At 44.2% G+C, this 12,500-nt stretch overlaps 1 protein-coding gene and 1 non-coding gene across 2 annotated transcripts in view; one reads left to right on the top strand and one right to left on the bottom strand.

Annotated features, from left to right (window-relative positions):
• ESAM (endothelial cell adhesion molecule) overlaps positions 1-12,500 on the top strand; it is a 135,940-nt gene that overhangs the window by 44,983 nt on the left and 78,457 nt on the right. The gene's annotated exons all lie outside the window — the stretch shown is intronic.
• Positions 1,487-1,623, bottom strand: LOC142498220 (U4 spliceosomal RNA). The gene has a single exon (XR_012802396.1). It is a non-coding gene; the product is annotated as a U4 spliceosomal RNA (small nuclear RNA).

The following is a 12,500-nucleotide window of genomic DNA, read 5'->3' as shown; positions in this document are numbered from 1 at the left end:
TGGCAGTGTGTGAGAATGCTATGTTGAAAATACCTAATATAAAGATACGACCTAGTTTAACATGAAGGTAGCCTAATATGATACATGAGAATTAACTAATGTCAGATGTGAGAGTTACCTGATATGAAATGTGAGTTTCCTAATCAGAAAATTGATTGATTCAAAATGATATTTTAAGTAATCTCAATAAGATAAAGATATATTTAACCCAATTTGAGAAATGAAAATGACCTAATGTCAAATATGAGAATGACCTGATCTGAAAATTGTTTACTAAAATATAACTTTTAATCAGTTTAAAAAAAATAGAGATATAATTAAAACCTAAAGGTGGCTTGATAAAATTAAAGAAAATAAGGCACCTAGCCACAATGGCATATATCCAAGTGTTCGTATGGAGCTAAATTCAGTAATAGCCAAACCATTACATCAATAGTGGGGAAGCTGCTTGAAGATTTAGTAAAGGACAATATTCAGGAATACCTAATGGATAACAAAATTATTAGTAACAGTCAGCATGGATTTATGAAGGACAGGTCATTCCAAACTAACCTTAGTTTCTTTGAGGAGGTAACTAGGAATTTTGACCAGGGTAATGCAGTTGATGGGATCTACTTAGATTTTGCAAAGGCTTTTGATACAGCATCACACATGAGGTTAGTGTACAAAATAAAGCAAATTGGACTCTGTAAAAATATTTGCACCTGGATTGAAAACTGGTTGAAGGACAGACAACAGAGAGTTTTCATAAATGGAAAATGTTCAGGTTGGGCCACAATTGTGAGTATTTCAAGGATCCTCAATGGGACCCCTGCTTTTTAATGTATTTATTATAACCTTGAGTTTGGCATAGAGAACAAAGTCTCCATCGTTGTTGATGACACTAAATGGTGTAAGGTTGTAAAATCAGAGCAGGATGTAATTTCTCTCCAAAATAACTTATATAGACTGGCAGCTTGGGAAAGTAAATGACAGATGAGTGTAATACAAATAAATGATAAAAGAAAATCCACCTACTCAACCAGTATAGCAGTCAGGGTGCAATAGGGTAAATACATTGGCATTGAAGAGGTAAATCCTTTCAAAGACAGAGGGAGACCAGAAGCCCAACAGCATGCACTCGCTACACTGCCGACTGTGGAGATAGTAATGATGGAAAATGTATTTGTAGAGACTAGTATGAGAGAACGACACCACTATGTGGTAATATGCTCGTGGATATTAAATGTAAAGAGACCTGACACTGTGTTGCCATGGACACGAGTGAGGCCGGCAGAGTCAAGGTAAGTTTTAGAGTTGCATGGGGCCTCACGCGATACCCCGGCATTTAATTTAAATGCCTCAGGAAGAGCGCCCGCGCCTCCCCAGAGAAGTCCAGCACCCACCCACTTTGTGCACCGCTGATCTATAGGCTAAGTTGAAACACCTGAATGAAAGATGTCCAAATCTAGCAGTATAAAACACGAAAAAGGAAGCAAAAAGGTGATACAGAGACTGTCAAAAATTGCTACTGCTGACTATATTTCAAGTCATCACAGCAGGGTATTGGGAAAAGTTTTCAACTAGCAATAATCACGCCTCGGATGAACCTCATTGGCTATGATACTGCCACTGCACAAAGTTTACAAAACAAAACGCAAAATCAATATAATGTTTTTTGGTCCGTGTATGTTTTTTGTCTAATGCTTTGCTTTAATTGTATGTCCAGCATGCTGATTGGATGTCTCATTTTAGTACTCATTTTAGTACAGTACCCCTTGATATGACCCTGATTGGTGAGTAGGGAATTTCCCGTCACTATTTAAATGTGTCACAGAGTCTATATGGCCAACCCCCTGAAGAAGTACCATTTAGGCGCGAAACGCGTTGAGGTCATCACGCAGCGACACGAGATCGTGGCGACGATACCCGGCAGCTGCCGTTCCCACCTCGACGCTAACCCCTAAGTACGCTAACCCCTAGGATAAGCTTTGTCTTTTACAACCATTGCGGATTGAGCTTTCTTCTTCCACTTTTGTGCTTATTTCCAACTGGGATTATAAACTTGTTTTTTTTTTTTAACTCCTGTAGGGTTTTTACCCTTAGATTATCTTTGGATTCAGAACCTCTGTGAATTTAGCTTTGTTCTCTTCCCTTTTCTGTCCTTGTTTCTATCTGGACTGTAAGCTTGTGGGTTCCTGTACTCTCATAGGGGTTATCCCTCGTGGTGATGGGTCCAATTGAGGAGTGGATGTATAGAGCTATGTGATCTTTCCCCTTTCTCTTTTTATTGTTAACTGTCAATGTGACTTTTATTAAATATTGTTTGCATTATATTGATTTTGCTTTTTGTTTTGTTTTGTATCCCCTTTTTGCGCCCTTTTTTGTGGTTTGTGCTTTGGATTGACCCCGTTGTTCGCGGGAGAATAGGAGCAGCGTAGGGTTTTACAACATCGTTTGGGAGAGTTCGGGGATAGCACGCACTGCACCCTTTGTTTCTACAAATCTAGCAGTACACTGATATACTGTATATTGTTTGTTTGTTTATAATTGATATCCTACAGCCTCACAGAGTTAATCCATCAGATATTAATCTCTTTAGACATAATTAAACTGCTAAAGTAATCGTTCATATGTACTTTCTATGGTGTTCATGCTTAGATGTTCCCAGATATGCTGGGGGTAATATCAATGTGATGGTAAGATCTTAAGCCCTGGCAGCAGGAAACAGAGCACTAAAGTTAGCTTCTAAGGAATGTGTAGGATTAATGCCAATGAGAGGGTAAGTGCTACTGGCTATGTAGCAATTCAGCTATAAAGTTAAATTATTCTCTGGTTGCTATAGTTCCTAATTAGAACATGTGCCAGTTTAGTGACATTATTTTACTTTCTCGTAAATCTTGTAGCAGCACAGCTACAATCCTGTTTCCTGCTTTCCGTGTGCTAGTTAGCCACGGCTGTGACTTCTATCACTGGAAATCATGTGACCCTTCATAATAGGTATTTTCAATATAGCATACGCACACGCTGCCTGCCAGTTGGATATTCTGTGTGCACAGTGTTAAAGGGTATGCTTCCCTGTTCTGCTTTGATTCTATTTAAAGTAGAATCAATCTTTCAATCCCACATGGAACCTTTCTCAAGATACTCACACGATGAAATTACCCAACATTTATACCACTGTGGCAATGCAGTAAACCAAAAATGATGCAAACCTGATGTCATTCTTGACATCATCAATATATATATTTAAAAAAAGGGTAATGCATAAATTAAAAACTATTTGAGAACAAACATATACACAAAACATTTGGCATCAAATGAAAACTTAATTAAGTAAAGCAATAAACACCAAATATACCTAGCTGTCTAATATTTTACATTGTATTAGATCCCATTTACAGAGTTGGTTCATATGTAGGCAATTATCTATATATAGATGTCGCCTTGTCTATTCTTAAAATCTCTGAACATCAATCTCCTTTTCATAGGTGAATTCAAACCCTTTAATTTCTGGGTCACTATTTTTAGGTTATTAGCTATTTATTGATATGAAGTTTAATGTAGATATTTCGCGCGAGGTTAGCATGTATAACTTATAATTTTTTTGAGTTCTACTTTTGTGCTAGGTAGTTTAGGCCATCTTGTTCGTTGCCTTTGGTGTTCATGACATTGAAAGATGGGTGTAAAAGTGGAGTAGGAGAGAAAAAAATAAAACAAAAATAAAAAAGGGTTTTTAACTTGGATTGAAATGAGGCCTTTCCACATTTATTTATTTATTAATTAATTTATTTATAAAATATTTTACCAGGAAGTAATACATTGAGAGTTACCTCTCGTTTTCAAGTATGTCCTGGGCACAGAGTTAAGACAAATAATACATGGTTACAAATACAGTTGCATAAATGTTGGGCCTTTGACTCTGCTTGTAGGGTATTTGTGTAATGCAGGGTCTAATAGGGTGTTTGGGGTGCACTGTGGTACCTGAGATCTTTTGTCTTGTTTTCCCAGATTCTTGCCCCTTCAGTTTTCGCATTGATGTTGTTTGTGTCTTGCGTCATTAGTCGTGAGTCCTGGGGAATGTACCCTTAACTTGTACCTCACATACAAAAACATTGATTAGACATGAACAGTTTATACATATCTTAAACAAATTTTCAACAACAGTTTTAACTATTTTTCACGGGTTCATAGACTTTGAATTATTGTTGTTGAGCATACTCCTAGCATCTCCTCTCTCGCTTATCTGCTTTATAATTGTACTGGCCTATATTATTGGATGGAATCGCTCTAAGCTAGGTTCACTCTCAACTTTCTTAACATCTATTGTTTGAACTTTCAATTACAATTACATATGTAGACTTAGACGAAAAGTTTGCTGTAGGCAAATATATCTATCAATTAACTAGTCTAGTCTAATTCTATTTCCAAACAAAAAGTTTTTTCGCTTGATAATCAACATATGATTAGGCCATTTGACAAATGTCTGTTGCCCATTTTTTCCTGTTCTTTTATTCTTTTCCTTTTTTCTAATTAGTCCTGTGTCTCTACTGGTTGATTTTGCGGTCTCGGTATCCTTCGGACCTTTCTTGTTTTTTTGATGCGACTCTGTTCCATTTCTCGTGTCGCGGTAAGGGAAGGGTGGCCCCAGATCTTTTGAATATTCCCGGTGGAACTTCTAGACCAAGGGTTTCTGTGAAGTCTGGGCCCTCCGCTGGTACAATAATGCAAAGTGGAAGAATTGTGCCTCTTTGCGTACGCTGCTTGAGCACCCCTAAAGAAGAAGTTGTTGAAATGCTGGACTCTTCAAATAAAGTAAAATAAAAGTTTCTGGCGCCCTCTATTATTGCTCACATACCAGCCCTGCATGAATACCAGCACCCTGAGAGACAAGGTACATAAGAGATGCTGAGCACCACATGCACATAAGCAACACCTAAATAGACAGTGGGGCACTTTGGTGTGGCCACTCTTCTGTTGGATGGGAAAGAGGTGTTACAGGAATCCTTATTTTTGTGTTTATCTTCATGACTGTCACTCAGATATAGTCTAGATATCGATACAGTGGTAAGAAACATTTTGTGAACCACAATGATAATTATATAAATTCCATAGTTTTTCCACGATGTTACCCTTCTTGAATCAAAACTAGTGTTTTCTTAAATATCCAATAGGCTTTATATTAACCAATTCCATGTCTTTTTGAAACAAAATGATGGATGAATTAGACAAACAATGAGTAATAAAGAGTCAGGGTATGTGAAAAAGTAAGTGAAACCCTGGTTTTATCAGCTAAATTAAAGGGGATAATTAGAATCAGGTGTTTAAATAATTAAGTAGATCTTCAGGTGTGAGTTTGGGAGGCCCCACCCTATATAAAGATCAGGAACTTTGTGAGTTTGGTCTTCACCATACAGGTGTGTGGAAACATGTCATGCCACAATCAAAATAAATCTCCGAGGACCGCAGAGAAGCAGTTATTGATGATCATCAGTCTAGAAAAAGTTACAAAACTATATCTAAGGATTTGGGTCTCCACCAATCCACTGTTAGACGAATGGAGAAAGTTCAAGACCACAGTCACTTTAAACAAGAGTGGTAGTCCTACCAAAATCTCTCCAAGAACAAACCGGCAAATCATCCAGGAAGTCACAAAGAACTCCAGAGTAACATCCAGGAATCTGCAGGCTACTCTCACCTTGGTTAATGTGAGTGTTCATGACTCAACTATCAGAAAAAGACTGAACATGAATGGTGTTCATGGAAGGATAGCCAGGAGGAAACCACTGTTCTCTAAAAAGAACATTTCTGCTGTCAGAAGTTCGCCAAAGAGCACATCGATGATCCACAAGACTTCTGCAACAATGTTCGCTGGACAGACGAGTCAAAAGTAGAACTTTTTGGCCTCAATGATGAACATTATGTTTGGCGAAAACCAAAACTGTGTTTAAACAAAAGAACCCTATCCCATCGTCAAGCATGGTGGTGGGAGTGTGATGACAAGCAGTTACAGGAAACACTTAGTGGAAGTTATTGCTGCTCTGGGGTACCGAATCTAAAGGTTCACATACTTTTTCACATATGGATATTGAATGTTTTAACATTTGTGGATATATAAATGTTGAAAAATTATTGTGTCAAATATCAAGTGTTATTTGTTTGATCAGGTTATTTTGATTTATTGTTAGGACTTAAATTAAGATATAATAACATTTTAGGTTTGAACTATGTGAAAATCCTAAGTGGTTCACAAAGTTTTCTCACCACAGTATATATACTGGGTCAGGCTAGGTTATGTTTTCTAGGCCATGTGCTTACTGTTATTTTGTTGTTGAGGATACTGGATATACTTGCTGCTATGTATTTTACTACATATGCTGACAGCTTTTCTGCAACGCCAATTCTGTACTGTGTTCTCTTTGTGGTAATTGTTCATCATCGTATATGGACATACATTAGGATCTTTTATATGTGTATATATACAGCAGTGACCCGCTCATACAGCGGGTTCCGTTCCAGGCCACCGCCGTAAAGCGGAAATCGCCGTAAAGCGGGGCCCTACTGTACTGTATTGTACCTTTGAAAACAGAGATGCAGAGCTGTAAACCGACTGTTTCGCTGACAAATGGCATCTGACAAGGAGTTGCGCACGCGCTAAAACTGTTGTTTAGTGACAGCCGGATACTTTACTGCTGTGCGCGTCATGCCGAAAATCACTGGAAAAACGGAACAAGCACCGAACCTATTGAATATGGGTATACATTGGGAAGCGCTATATGAGCGTAACGCCGTAAAGTGGAGCGCTGTAATATATATATATATATATATATATATATATATATATATATAGTATACAGAGACAGATGGCACTCGCAAAGATATTGAATGTGGTTGTCCCATAAAAAATGGATAAGTAACAAGTGTTCCTTACCAGGCAGACCAGAGAATCCAAGACCACGCAGCAAGAAAGGATACAGCACTCAAAGTAACGTCCAACAGATGTATTGAAGACAGGCACAATCAACCGACGTTTCGGTCCTTACAACAGGACCTTTCTCAAGGGAGTGCCCACCCCTAAGTGACATACCCACCATTAAATACCCACACCCACATCATACACCAAATGTGATAGGCTAATAGCCTGCCCCACCTCTCCAGCTCAGCTGAATGCAACTCCATCTAAAATAGAAAGATGATGTCATCACTGCGCCCTGAATCCCCCGCTCCCGACAGGCAAGAAGTGTCTCCTGTAGTCAGGGAAACCACCTGAACCGATTAAAGGCTATTGCGCATGCGTAGCGCCAAATGCAGAGACACGGAGCGTCTTGTGTAGTCAGGGGAATCACACGAGTGAGAGACCATTGCGCATGCGTGCACTGTCAGTTTTGGCCGCGCAGCTGCCAGAGAAACTGGCATGTTACCGAGTGAGCCCCAATCACTCTGCCTAATCGGGAAACGGCATATGGAAGTGTCAGGCAATCATAGAGGAGCTGAAATACCTAAAAAGAACTCAAAAACTGTGCAATACACCAAAGTGCTACTAATAAAGAAAAACCACAAGGGAATACAAATAGTGTATGGAAGGACAAGGGGTGTGTAGTAAAGACGGGAAAGGGAGAGAGGGTGAGAAGCAACATACAGTGGGGAAAAAGACAAAGTAAAACACACCAGGACAACAGGGAGGGAAAAGGTAGGGTATAAGTAGGGTGACCAGGTGTCCCGTTTTAGCCGGGACAGTCCCGTTTTTTTAATGGCTGTCCCGTTTTTTTAATGGTTGTCCCGACTTCCCCGCATTTTTTTAAATGTCCCGTTTTTTTGTGCTGTTCCGGATTTGGCCATCAGAGCAGGGGGCAGCAGAGAGCACAGAATGCAGGCAGAGAGGAGAGCAGGGGGAGAGCGGAGGCCGGTGTGACTGCAGAGGGTGGGGACGGGGTTAGTGTCAGCGGAGCCAAAGCAGGGTACCCTAGTGGGGGTGGGGTCTGGCTGCAGAGGGTGGGGGCGGGATTAGAGGCAGAGTGTGGGGGCGGGGTTAGTGACTGCAGAGGGTGGGGGCGAGGTTAGTGACTGCAGGGGGTGGGGGCGGGGTGAGTGACAGCCTCAGCAGTGAGAGCCGGAAGTGAGGTGCCTGCTGCCAGTCAAGATAGCTTCCCCCCTCCATGCTCCACAGTGACAGGTAGGACACAGAGAGTGTGAGTGTGTGAGTGTGTGAGAGTGTGTGTGTGTGAGTGTGTGTGTGTGTCAGTGCCTCTATGTGTGTGTGTCTGGGGGGGGGGGTCAGTGGCTCTGTGTGTGTGGGGGGGGGGTCAGTGGCTCTGTGTGTGTGTGTGGGTCAGTGGCTCTGTGTGTGTGTGGGTCAGTGGCCGTGTGTGTGTGTGTGTGTGTGTGTGTGTGTGTGTGTGTGTCAGTGGCTCTATGTGTGTGTGGGTCAGTGGCTCTGTGTGTATGTGTGTGTGGGGGGGGAGGGGGGTCAGCGGCTCTGTGTGTGTGTGTGTGTGTGTGAGTGTGAGTGTGGGTCAGTAGCTCTCTGTGTGTGTGGCTCTGTGTGTGTGGGTGGGGGGCGGTCAGTGTCTGTGTGTGAGTGTGGGTCAGTGGCTCTGTGTGTGTGGGTCAGTGTCTCTGTGTGTGTGTGTATGTGTTTGTTTTTGTGTGGGTCAGTTGCTCTGTGTGTGTGTGTGTGGGGGTCAGTGGCTCTGTGTGTGGGTGTGGGGGTCAGTGGCTCTGTGTGTGTGTGGGTCAGTGTCTCTGTGTGTGTGGGTCAGTGTCTCTGTGTGTGTGTGTGTATGTGTTTGTTTTTGTGTGGGTCAGTGGCTCTGTGTGTGTGTGTGGGGGTCAGTGGCTGTGTGTGTGGGTGTGGGGGTCAGTGGCTCTGTGTGTGTGGGTCAGTGGCTCTGTGTGTGTGGGTGTGTGGGTCAGTGGCTCTATGTGTGTAGGTCAGTGGCTTTGTGTGTGTGGGTCAGTGGCTCATTGTGCATGGGTGTTATGGTCAGTGGCTCTGTGTGTGAGTCAGTGGCTCCGTGTGTGGGTGTGTGGGTCAGTGGCTCTGTGTGTGGGTCAGTGGCTCAGTGTGTGGGTGTGTGGGGGTCAGTGGCTCTGTGTGTGTGGGTGTTATTGGTCAGTGGCTCTGTGTGTGGGGGTTAGTGCCTCTGTGTGTGCGGGTCAGTGGCTCTGTGTGTGTGTGGGTCAGTGGCTCCTTGTGTGTGGGTGTGTGGGTCAGTGGCCCTGTGTGTGGGTGTGTGGGTGTGTGGGTCAGTGGCTCTATGTGTGTATGTCAGTGGCTTTGTGTGTGTGGGTCAGTGGCTCATTGTGTGTGGGTGTTATGGGTCAGTGGCTCTGTGTGTGTGGGTCAGTGGCTCCGTGTGTGGGTGTGTGGGTCAGTGGCTCTGTGTGTGTGTCACTGGCTCCGTGTGTGGGTGTGTGGATCAGTGGCTCTGTGTGTGGGTCAGTGGCTCTGTGTGTGGGTCAGTGGCTCTGTGTGTGGGTCAGTGGCTTTGTGTGTGGGTCAGTGGCTCTGTGTGTGGGTCAGTGGCTCTGTGTGTGTGTCAGTGGCTCTGTGTGTGTGTGTGTGTGTGTGTGTGTGTGTGTGTGTGTGTGTGTGTGTGTGTGTGTGTGTGTGTCAGTGGCTCTGTGTGGATCAGTGGCTCTGTGTGTGGGTCAGTGGCTTTGTGTGTGTGTCAGTGGCTTTGTGTGTGGGTCAGTGGCTGTGTGTGTGGGTCAGTGGCTCTGTGTGTGTGTGGGTCAGTGGCTCTGTGTGCTTGGGTCAGTGGCTCTGTGTGTGTGGGTCAGTGGCTCCTTGTGTGTGGGTGTGTGGGTGTGTGGGTCAGTGGCTGTGGGTGTGTAGGTCAGTGGCTCCTTGTGTGTGGGTGTGTGGGTCAGTGGCCGTGGGTGTGTGGGTCAGTGGCTCTGTGTGTAGGTCAGTGGCTTTGTGTGTGTGTGTGTGTGTGACGGGAGCTTTGTGACAGACTATTAATAATACACACCAAATATATATAACTGGGTTGAACTGGGACGAGAATTAGATATGATAAAATATAATTTATTCCTTGATAAAGGTGAACACACAAGATATACAAATAACAGGCAAAATATGGACACTTACTTAAAGATTAGGACAAGAAAGCCATCAGGATACAAGATGGGCCATTTCTTCCATATTTCAGTTGACATCACAGCAATACTTGCAGCTCATGAATGAAGACACATGCATGAAGACTATACATGAAGACATTTGAGTAAGGGGTGACTCTGACTTAAATACCATGTCAAACTCATCTCTTAACCCTTGATGCCGAGCTGTGTAGCAAAAATCTCTTTGAAGCTTTTTGAAGCAGATTTTTGACTTCCATTGTTTTAGTGTGAAGTATCACACTTAAAAACTCAGCTCCTTGGTCCCTGGGCCCAGCATAAACAATTAGGCAATTGGCCTTTGATCACCGGGCTATGTAAATTCTTGCAGGATGTCCTTCCTGCTTATTACCATAACAGAGGGAGTCTGCAGTTTTCAGAACAGATTCAAAATCCCATATACACTGTAAATAACTTCATAACTTCAGTTCAGTATAACTTACTAGCACGCGAGACATATTAATACATTCTGTCACGCATGATGCTCCCAATGAGACTAAATATTACTGTGTAATACTAAAATTAAGAGAGATATTAATATCTGGCTCTTAGTATCTGTTAAACCTCAGGTGTCTGTATTCGTTAGTTGGGGCTCGGTCCCACGAATACACATATGTAACTCTTAGCATGTTCAGCCGAGGACATCTCATAATATTCTTATATTTAATACGGTCACTCATTCTGATATCTCCTTGCGTAACCGCACCCCTGGCCCCCATCAATACATCCTTTGAAGCAGGGACCCCTGGGTAGTGGACATTTGTCACGTGGTGTTAGATTTCACACCCAATGCCCCAGACCTCCTAAATCAGAGGCGTTTGTAAGTGTGAGTTATAACGCTCACAACCCACTCCAGCTTCCTGCAAACAGGTAGAGTGGCTGAGCCTTTGATCAGGGGCTGCTTCCTAACCATTTGGTCGCTCTCCTGACCATTTGCATTTAGTAAGCAGGCATCTTTGAGGGTAACTAAAACAAAGGGTTAGAATCACTATTTTAACATTAACCCCTTCCCTCCTGCATCAACCCTAGTGTATGTGTGAGTGCAAACACCAGGATGACACAATACAGTTTTACAGGGGAATAACCATTTGGATATTGAAGCAAGGCAAAACACATTACTGGACCTCAGTCCAGTTAACCCCTTGCTTCCCTGATGAGAGTAGAGGGTGGCCAAATGGGGTTGTAACCCCTTAAATCCCGGGCCAAATCCTCCCCATCATCACAGTGTGGGTAAGTGGCTTCTTGTGTGTGGGTTTTATGGGTCAGTGGCTCTGTGTGTGGGTCCGTGGCTCCATGTGTGGGTGTGTGGGTCAGTGGCTCTGTGTGGGTCAGTGGCTCTGTGTGTGGGTCAGTGGCTCTGTGTGTGTGGGTCAGTGGCTCTGTGTGTGTGGGTCAGTGGCTCTGTGTGTGTGGGTCAGTGGCTCTGTGTGTGTGGGTCAGTGGCTCTGTGTGTGTGGGTCAGTGGCTCTGTGTGTGTGGGTCAGTGGCTCTGTGTGTGTGGGTCAATGGCTCCTTGTGTGTGGGTGTGTGGGTCAGTGGCCCTGTGTGTGGGTCAGTGGCTCTATGTGTGTAGGTCAGTGGCTTTGTGTGTGTGGGTCAGTGGCTCATTGTGTGTGGGTGTTAATGGTCAGTGGCTCTGTGTGTAGGTCAGTGGCTCTGTGTGTGGGTCAGTGGCTCCATGTGTGTGGGTCAGTTGCTCCGTGTGTGTGGGTCAGTGGCTCTGTGTGTGGGTCAGTATCTCTGTGTTTGGGTGGGTGGCTCCGTGTGTGGGTGTGGGTAAGTGGCTCCATGTGTGGGTGTGGGTCAGTGGCTCCGTGTGTGTGGGTCAGTGGCTCCAGTTGTGTGGGTGTGTGGGTCCGTGACTGTGTGGGTCAGTGACTGTGTGGGTCAGTGGGTGTGTGGGTCAGTGGCTCTGTGTGTGTGTGTGTGTGTGTGTTGGGGGGGGGTCAGTGCCTCTGTGTGTTTGTGTGTGGGTCAGTGGCTCTGTGTTTGTGTGGATCCGTGGCTCTGTGTGTGTGTGGGTCAGTGGCTCTGTGTGTGTGGGTCAGTGGCTCTGTGTGTGTGTGTGTGTGTGTGTGTGTGTGTGTGTGTGTGTGTGTGTGTGTGTGTGTGTGTCAGTGCCTCTGTGTGTTTGTGTGTGGGTCAGTGGGTCTGTGTTTGTGTGGATCCGTGGCTCTGTGTGTTTGTGGATCAGTGGCTCTGTGTGTTTGTGGATCCGTGGCTCTGTGTGTGTGTGGGGGTCAGTGGCTCTGTGTGTGTGTGGGGGTCTGTGGCTCTGTGTGTGTGTGTGGGTCAGTGGCTCTGTGTGTGTGGGGGGGTCAGTGGCTCTGTGTGTGTGTGTGTGGGTCAGTGGCTCTGTGTGTGTGTGTGGGGGTCAGTGGCTCTGTGTGTGTGCGTGT

This window comes from Ascaphus truei, chromosome 6 (assembly GCF_040206685.1).
Source record: "Ascaphus truei isolate aAscTru1 chromosome 6, aAscTru1.hap1, whole genome shotgun sequence".
NCBI lineage: Eukaryota > Metazoa > Chordata > Amphibia > Anura > Ascaphidae > Ascaphus > Ascaphus truei.
The sequence above is the reverse complement of the archived record's forward strand: the minus strand, read 5'-3'. Positions and strand labels throughout refer to the sequence as shown.